The sequence below is a fragment of the Suricata suricatta genome, chromosome 6 (assembly GCF_006229205.1).
Source record: "Suricata suricatta isolate VVHF042 chromosome 6, meerkat_22Aug2017_6uvM2_HiC, whole genome shotgun sequence".
NCBI lineage: Eukaryota > Metazoa > Chordata > Mammalia > Carnivora > Herpestidae > Suricata > Suricata suricatta.
The window spans coordinates 73,392,713-73,402,336 of NC_043705.1; the positions used below are offsets into that span (position 1 = coordinate 73,392,713).

The window sequence follows — 9,624 nt, forward strand, 5'->3', positions numbered from 1 at the left end:
GAGAGACTATTGAATGCTGAGAATGAACTGAGGGTTGGGGGGGAGGGAGGAGGGGGGAAAAGAGGTGGTGGTGATGGTGGAGGGCACTTGAGAGGAAGAGCACTGGGTGTTGTATGGAAAACAATTTGACAATAAAATATTATGGAAAAAAAAATTCTATCCAAGGGACCATCCGGGTGGCTCAGTTGGTCAAGCATTTTGCTCTTGATTTCGGCTCAGGTCTTGATCTCATGGTTCCTGAGATTGAGCCCCACATCAGATCTGTGCTGACAGCATGAAGCCTGCTTGGACTTCTCTCTCACCCTCTCTCTCTCTCTCTCTGCCTCCCCCCTCATTCACACACTCTCTCTCTATCTCTCAAAATAAATAAATAAACATTAAAAAAAAAAGAAATTCCTGTTATACAGATCTCCTCTCTTCTTTACATTTGGATTATAAAACCAGCTCCTGTGGCCTAGCACCTCATGGTTGAATTTTTCTTGGACTTTTAGTCAAAACTATCATGAAACTTCGCATTTTAATATATTTTTTTGAAAAACAAACTAGGTAAAATTTCAAATATAAGGGGGCAACTGGTGACTCAGTCAGCTAAGCATCTGACTTCAGCTCAGGTCATGATCTCATTGCTCGTGAGTTCCAGCGCCACATCAGGCTTCAGTTCCTTTCTCCCTCTCTCTCTCTGCCCCTCCTCAGCACATGCTTTCTCTCTGTTTCAAAAATAAATAAAAATATTTTTAAAATAAAAAAATGCAATAAATGTTTTCACTCCATTCCATACATCTTCCCCACATACAAACACTGTTAACAGTTTCTTGTGTTATGTATGCACAGGTTCCCACATACGAGTACCATAGAAATAACCATATGTGTTACATGCCATGGGTTATTTTGAAGCATGCTTTCTTCACTCAAGAATACGATATTCAGTATTAGTAGGAGAGATTTATCTCAATTTTTGGTAGCTGTATTGTATTTCCGGGTATGGATATAAGCAGTCCCTTATGGGTACTTAATATTTTTTGTCTTTTGAAATAACAAATACAGTAGCAATAAGGAACTTTTTATTTATTTTCAAGGACTTATATAGGCTTATTTTAGGTTAATAAAAACCTAAAATTAAAATTGCTAAATTATAGGTATTGTGATTATATATTTTGATGTATTTTGCCAAGTTGCTCTCAAATTTGTCAGGCTAACTTACCCTACCCCCCTATAATGCTGTCTCATCAAACAGTGTAATTTAACAATGTAAGAGAAGAAAAGCAATACCTCATCTTCATTTTATCACAAATCATGTCCTCTGTATATTTTCTATACTTCTCCTTGTGATTTGTTCAAACTCTGTATTAAGTCTACCACTTAGAGAAAATTTCCCTCCAGTTTGTATTTTATATTATCCTTTCAGGGTATTTTTGCAGTAACTTTAATGTCCTATTTTTAATGTCTTTTTCCTTTTTTTTACAGATTCTAGGAATTTCATCTTGCTTACAAATTTTATTACTATCACAAAGCACTTATGGTTTTAATGTTTATACATATTTAAATTTTCTTTTTTCTTTTTTAATCTTATTTATTTTTGAGACAGAGAGAGTCAGAGTGTGAGCGGGGGAAGAACAGAGAGAGGAGGAGACACAGAATCCAAAGCAGGTTCCAGGCTTGAGCTCTCAGCACAGAGGCTAATGTGGGGCTCAAACTCATGAACTGCAAGGTCATCACCTAAGCCGAAGTCCGGTGCCGACTGAGCCACCCAGGCAATCCATGCATATTTAATTTTCTAAGTCACTGTAGTGTCATCTTAGGAAGTATTGAAACTGTACTAGAAGACATTCCTGTTCCATTCATTTCATTAACTGTATGTTCAAAGAATACCTAAGAGAAAACAATTTTGAAACCTCCTGCATTTATGGGTACATAAAATTCTTTCTCTTAGTTGTAGACTTCTGACTCAATTCTTCTAAGATTTTAGACGGCTTGAAAAACATAATATGTAATAATAATTGCATTTTCTATCTCTATTACTTATTTTGTACGCTGAAGATTACTTAAACATGCATTACCCAAATTATTTCTGATAACAAGTATATAGCAAATTAGTCTAATATAACCATCTTTGTTTTCAAATTATTTTTTTTATTTTGAGATAATTATAGGTTCACATGTAATTGAAAGAAATAATACAGAGAGCTAACATGTACCAGTTACCCAACAGAACATCTTGCAAAACTATAGTATAATACCACAACCAGGTACTATTCTTATTTCACAGTAGAAATATACTTAAGAATGTCTTATTTGATATCAGTAATCTACAAGTAGGCTGATAGCCAATTAGGTGAATGCTAGAAATCTATTTGCAATAGGGAAAAAAAAAACTAAGCTTAAACTTAAGAAATGTATGTATAAGTAAATGTCTCTATAAAAAAATTATCATATCTTTCTAAAAGACACAAAAGGAACAAATGAAAACACATGTTGTTTTCTTATACATATACATACACTCAGTATCATAAAGATGATTATTTATAAATTTCAACCCAATGAATATATTATGAAGTTTTTAAAATTTTCTTTCTAGAACTAGTTAGATCAATCATCAAGTTTATATGAAAAACTAGTAGTAAAAATAGTCAAGAAACTTTTAAAAGAGAGCAATGAGAACAGACTAGTTCTACCTCTAAATGAAGAAATATTATGCTTTAGAACATGGATAGATAGCATGAAGCAGAAAAGAAACATTCAAAAGCAGACTCCAGAAAAGAAAAGAAAAAAAAACTACATTAGAATATGGTACAGTTGGCATTTCAGATCAGTAAGGAAAAGATAGGCTTTTATATAAATAGTGCTGTAACAGCTTTATATCTTCATAGAAACAGTTACATTTCCTCACATTGAAAATCAGTATAAATTCAAAATAAATGTTTAATTCAAAAATAAAGTAAAACTAGAGATATATTAGAAGAAACACAGGTAAATTCCTTTTACTCAAGATATAGAGAAATATATTTATAACTATGGCTTATAACTCAGAAGAAATTTAAAAAATGATTGGTAGTTAGGTCCAGAAAAGTGAAAATCAATAAAGGAAGAAATATTTAGGAGTCAAAGCAAATGTCAAAATGAGAAAAATATAACTTTTCTTGGAGACAAAATGTTGGTATGCCTAATATATAAAGAAATGATAGAAATTAAGTCAAATTCTAACAATTCAATAAGATTATAGACAAAACATATGAACAAATAAATCACAGAACAATAAGTACAAATGGATTTTAAAATCATATTTAAAAATGCCTCATCTCACTCATAATAAGCAAAAAATAATGATAATAAATAGAGAAAAGTCATTTTTAGAAATATGTAAACGCTTGAAAACATGTTTTTTGGCAAAGGTGTAGGGAAACAAAAATGATTATTTTTCTGACAGTGATGCAAAGTAGTACAACTCATAAGGGGACCATACGATACCTAAAAGAAAAAAAAAGTGTATTTGGTCTCTAAATCAACAGTACCATTTTCAGGAACTTTTACCAAATTGCAAAGTTATAAAATGATCTTTGCACAGAGATAGTCATTGCAGTATTATATTAAATAATTAAAGTTGGAGGCAACTAAATTGACCCTTAACAGAGAACTGTGGAGGGGAACCTGGGCGCCTCAGTCTGTTGAACTTCCAACTCTTGGTTTCAGCTCACGTCAATATCCCAGCACCATGGGATCCAGCCCCACATTGGTCTCTGTGCTGAGCATGGAGCCTGCTTACAATTCTCTCTCTCCTTCTGGCCTTCCCTCAAATGTACATGTGCATTCTTGCTCTCTCTCAAATAAATAAATAAAATTTTGAAAAGAACCACCAGAGAATTGAGGAATTAAATATATTATAACCACAGTGAAGTACTCTGCAATTATAATTTTAAATTAAAATTGGAATATCAACATTAACTCCATAAAAAATGCATAAACTTAACTTTATTCAATATAAAGTGGTAGAAGTACTCTTATTTAGTTCCCTGTTGTATTTCCAAACTTTCCTTTTATTTTTAATAAAATGTCCTTTTAGGACATTTTTTATTTTTAAAATTTTATTAAACATTTTTTAATGTTTATTCATATTTTGAGGGAAAGAGACACAGAGTGTGAGCGGGAAAGGGTCAGAGAGAGAGGGAGACACAGAATCTGAAGCAGGCTCCAGGCTCTAGCTATTGGCACTGAGCCTGATGCGGGGCTCGAACTCACAAATGGTGAGATTAGACCTGAGCCAAAGTTGGAGGCTCAAGTGACTAAGCCACGCAGGGTCCCCAAAGGACATCATTTCTAATGCTTATTTATTTATTTTAAGAGAGAGAAATAGAGAGAGAGTGAGCAGGGGAGAGGCAGAGAGAGAAAAAGAGCGAGAGAATCACAAGCAGGCTTTGTGCTGTCAGGGCAGAGTCCAATGCAGGGCTCGATCTCACAACACATGGGATCATGACCTGAGCTGAAATCAAGAGTCAGAGACTCAACCAGCTGACCCACCCAGGTGCCCCAAAAGGACATCTTTAATAAACAGATTTTTCAAAACTGTATCACTTATCTCTATTTTTATTTCTTATGAAAATTACTGAGTAAAATTATTGGATAAAAGGATAAGAACAGCCTTATAAGTTTCATGTATATATCTAAATTTTCCTTAAGAAGTTATGTCTTTTTACACTTTCACTAAAAATACATGGAAATGTCACTTTGATAGCAGTTTTGTATATACTGTACAATCATTGGTTTTGAATACTTTCCAACATGATATATTAAAAACATTGATATTTCATAGATCTCATTAGAATCTTTGTTATCTAGTAATATGGAATAATTTTTCAAAAGTATCATTGACATTAATTTTTATTTTTGAATTCCCTATCTGTGATCTTGACTTGCCTCCCAATTCAGGTATCCAAATTTTTCTTATTTTAGTTTTTATAAATATTTTTAATACAAAAAATACTTGTCTGTCAAACACATTTTAAATTTATCCCAGTATGTTATTTTTATTTTTCAGCTTCTCATTTTTAAAATTATATTTTGTGAACACCTGGATGGCTCAGTCAGTTAACCATTTGACTCTTTGTTACAGCTCAGGTCATGATCTCAGGGTTCATGGTATTCAGCCCTGTATTGGGCTCTGTGCTGACACTGAGGAGCCTGCTTAGGTCTCTCTCATTCTCTCTCTCTCTCTCTGTCTGTGCCTCTCCCTTGCTCACAAATGCACACATATGCTCTCTCTTTCTCGCTTTCTCACAAAAAAAACATTAAAAAATAAATAAATACAAAAATTATTTTTGTGATTAATACAAATAAATTCTATAAGGTGAAAATCTGAATCATAGTATAAGTAGACAAATAAAATGTATACTCCCAAAACAGATAGAATGCACAAAATATGAAGCATAATGTTCCTTATAAACAATAACTTTAAATTCATATGATTGACTTATTTCTGGGTTGAATTTATGGTTAGAAAATATATCCTTTCTTTGGGCATTTAAAATTAGTTTGGACACATTGACCACTGGAACATGGGAACATCAACTTGGAACTCTATGAACCAGAGTGTTGTTACTACATGTACTTCTTAAATTTCCTGTGCATAGAAGCATAGGTGAGGTTTACTTTCCAGAATGGACCTGATATTTAGTTTCAAATATCAAAAAATGCATTGACTAATAGAGTAAGTCCTTCAAATGTATACTTTCTAACTGGTAAAGTTTTGCCTTACTTTGGCTTCTTCAAACATTGCTTCTTTTTAAGAATTCAAATATACCTTCAAATGGACCATCTTTAAACTGCTACAATTATGCTACATATGCTGAAATTTTCCAAAGCACCATTTGGAGTTAATTTGAGTTAGATTAATTCTTGGAGTTAGGTTAAGCATGTAGCTCAATGAATCTGACATGTTTTCATTAGATGGAAACTGTCTCCCTTTTGACATTACAGTGTTTAAGCTAGATTTATTCATTATACTTGACTTTGTAGAAGATTCCAATCAAACAATGCTGTAGCACATGTCAATTACTATAAAGCAAGTCAATGAAGTGTCAAATTCAAAACCCTAGGGAAATTTGGGTCCCAGAAGAACAGAAAACCCTTGAGATACTAAAATTTATCTAGTATCATCATTAAAAAAGCAACCATGAAATAATTCCTACAAAATTTCCATTAGAATCTGGAGCTTCCTTTCAGTATCTATACACCGTAAAGAAATACAGAATTTTTCATCTAATCAATTATGGCCTTTATATTTAATGGGCCAAAGTGGAAACTTAATTCTCATTTTAAGTCCCTTTCCTTTTTTCAATCTTAGATGAAGGCAAGTTTTATCATTTTTATTTCTGAGATAAAATTTTAGGTCTTCATATATCCTCAGCCATATTTAATGCATTAATATTTTGATTATGTAGTTTTGGATGACTGTGTCACTTTGTTTTTGCACTTGACTTTGTACAGATTTAACATTTGTTCCTACCATCAAGTCAGATCCTTCTGATGTTTTTCAAACTCATCAATTTGGAGATTTTTAACATATTTTGGAACCAATTTTTTAATTAATAAAATTGAGAGTAGAATTCAGTATGCTTAGCAAAGAAATAAATTTTACTTTCCACAATGCATTTCTAGATTCAGCCATCTCAATGGGAATTTGCAAGATGAATTAGGGAATTGTAGCTGTTAATTGATCTGATTCTCTAATTAGCAGGATAGACATCTGGCCATTGACTTTTTTTTCTTTCAAGAATTTTGGCTGTTGGGTAACAGAAGGTACTCACTTGCTATGGGAATGGTGAACATTACATTTTGAAAGCTACTGCATTAGCAGTGTCAAAAGCAATTGTGTCAGAATAAATCTGGCCCTTTCACCTTGCCTGTGTTTCTTTGTGGATGCCTGTCAGGCCTGGTTTACTAGCCAGAATCCTCAAGTCAATAGGAAGCAACTAGAGGCAAGGCTGTCACTTGCATTGTAATTTTGTTTAAAATATTTATGCTTAGAGATAATTGTCCCATTCAATAAGAATCATTCAACTGTAGTGTAATTAACTTTTTTCTTTCTGTTTTAATATTAAATCCAAGTAAAATATATTTTGTATAAATGGGGGAGAAATTTATCATTTTTCATAATTTTGTTACAAGAACTCAGTTTATTTTTTTAAGTTTTAATTTAAATCCAGGTTAGTTAACAAACACTGTAGTATTAGTCTCAAGGGTACAATATAGAGATTCAGCATTTCCATACAACCCCAGGTTCTCATCACAAGTGCCATTTTTAATCCCTATTACCTATTTTACTCATACCCTTCTCCCACTGGTAGCCATCAGTTTGTTCTCTATGGTTAAAAATCTGTTTCCTGGTTTACCTCTCACTCTCTCTCTCTCTCCTTTGCTCACTTGTTTCATTCCTTAAATTCCACAAATAAGTGAAATTATATGGTATTTATCTTACTCTTACTGACTTATTTTGCTTAGCAAATGCTTTATAACTCCATTCATGTCTTTGCAATGGTGAATTTTATCATTTTAGAATATCAGTCATTGCAACTCTATGTACAGAACAATGTAACCTTCTTTAAAGAATATTAATATGCACTGAATGGAAATTTTACTTGTATACTATTAAAGTTTTGGCTAAACTCATGTCAGTCTTTCTAGATCTCATATTTTATTAACATATTTCAAAATATTTAAAATATTGTTATTAAGGGACTCTTTTGCGTAATATAATGGAGATGTCTTTAGTTTTTAAAAATAAGTAATATCTGGCTCAGCCAGTTAAGCATCCAACTTTGGCTCAGGTCATCTCACGTTTGTGGGTTCAAGCCCCCATTCGGCTCTGTTCTGACAGCTCAGAGCCTGGAGCCTGCTTCGGATTCTGTGTCTCCTTCTCTCTCTACCCCTCCCCCACTTGTGCTCTGTTTCTGTCTCAACAAAAAATAGTCATAACTACTTTTAAATAAAAATAAATAATATCTTGGGGCGCCTGGGTGGCTCAGTTGATTAAGTGACCAACTTTGGCTCTGGTCACAGTCTTGCAGTTCGTGTTTGAGCCCAGCATCAGGCTCTGTGCTGACAGTTCAGAGCTTCAAAATTTGTTTCTCTCGTCTCTGTCTGTCCCTTTTCACACTCTGTCTCTCTGTCTCTCTCTCTCTCAAAAATAAATATGCATTTAAATTTTTTTTTAAAATAAGTAATATTATTATTATATATACATATTACTTGTCATGTAACAGTTTTTTGGAGTGTTTTTGTTTTTGGTTTTTTAGTTTAGTGTGAGCTTTTATTTTATTTTGGTATTTTTAGATTTTGGAAATACTTTTTGAAACATTTATAAAAATGAGATGGAATTTATAACAGATTTCTTTATCTTGGCCCATTCTTGCACTCTATTTTACCACAGTAGATTAGTCTGAAAATTTCTGTGAATTGGGTGTGATTTTTTTTAATGTGAAGTTATAAGATAGATCAATATTTTTATTTCATTTTATTTTTTTAGATTTTGGTTCAGAGTTATGCAGGTGTCATGGAAAGAATTGAAAGTGTTCATCGTCTTTCTGTTTTAGCAGAGAATTTGTGACAAGAAAAAGTGGTGCCTTAAAAATTGTAAAATAAAAACTTACCTGTGTTAGGCTCTTTGGGCAAAGATTCTTTGCTCAAGCTATAAAGATTCAGTAGTCTGAAACCCAAAGGGCATATGGGTAATGAACTGGGTATTTTTTCCCTTGAATTGCATTCTTGATCCATGCCTCCGCACAGCCCAGATCCAGGCATCTTAGTCCTCTGAAAGGAGAGGAACAGCAGGGAAGCATAATGGTTAAGGACAATCTTTGGAATCAGACACATTTAAGGTTGAACGCCACCTTTGATCTTGAAAACCTAATTTTCCCTTTCTAAACCCCAGTTCACTCAATCTAAAATAGAATAAAAATACCTGTGGTATACCTTTATATTCAATTTATATTCAAACAGTACCTTACATGTTAAGGATTAGTGAAGGCTTGTGAAGAAACTTTTTGCTTTTTTGTGGTCTTTTTAAAGAAATCCAAGAATATCATGTTTCCACCTAATATTTGATATAAAAATTGGTTTTCCATCAAGCAATTATTAAAAGAACTGAATATCGCTGCATTGTCCATCAATATATATTAAATGTTTGGTTCATATACTTACAAAAGCTCAAATATTTTTTAACCAAAGATTGTCATTTCTGGACTGACTGAAGTTCTCTGTATTAATCTAAGCTGCTCTTGTTACCAAAGAAAAATGGTCATTAATCTTTTTATCATTTCTATCAACAAAATGGATACAGTCCTTTGAAATGAAAAGATACAATTTAAGTTTAGTTTGGGATACTAAGATACAGTTCCTCTTTTGAAAAATAACAATATAAATCCCACATAAAAGAAGTTAAAGGAAATCATCAATGGTGCTGATATTGTTATTTAAATATTGAATGTTGACTGATGGTCATATAATTACTTGAGTGAAGACACGAAAATTAGATATTTCCTGTCTTGCTCTCGATATCCAAAAGTTGTGCAAAGGATTCTCACAAATGAAAAAAGAAATAAATGGTCAAAATAGGAGTATATGAATAATAGAAAG

The 9,624-nt window shown here is 32.7% G+C and overlaps 1 long non-coding RNA gene across 1 annotated transcript in view; it reads right to left on the bottom strand.

The window, feature by feature from the left end:
- The window catches only part of LOC115294339, a 13,563-nt gene extending 4,782 nt beyond the window's left edge, over nt 1–8,781 (bottom strand). The window contains exon 1 of the long non-coding RNA XR_003909821.1: nt 8,640–8,781. This is a non-coding gene — a long non-coding RNA (uncharacterized LOC115294339). The remainder of the gene's footprint in view (nt 1–8,639) is intronic.
- Between the last annotated feature and the right edge of the window lie 843 nt (nt 8,782–9,624).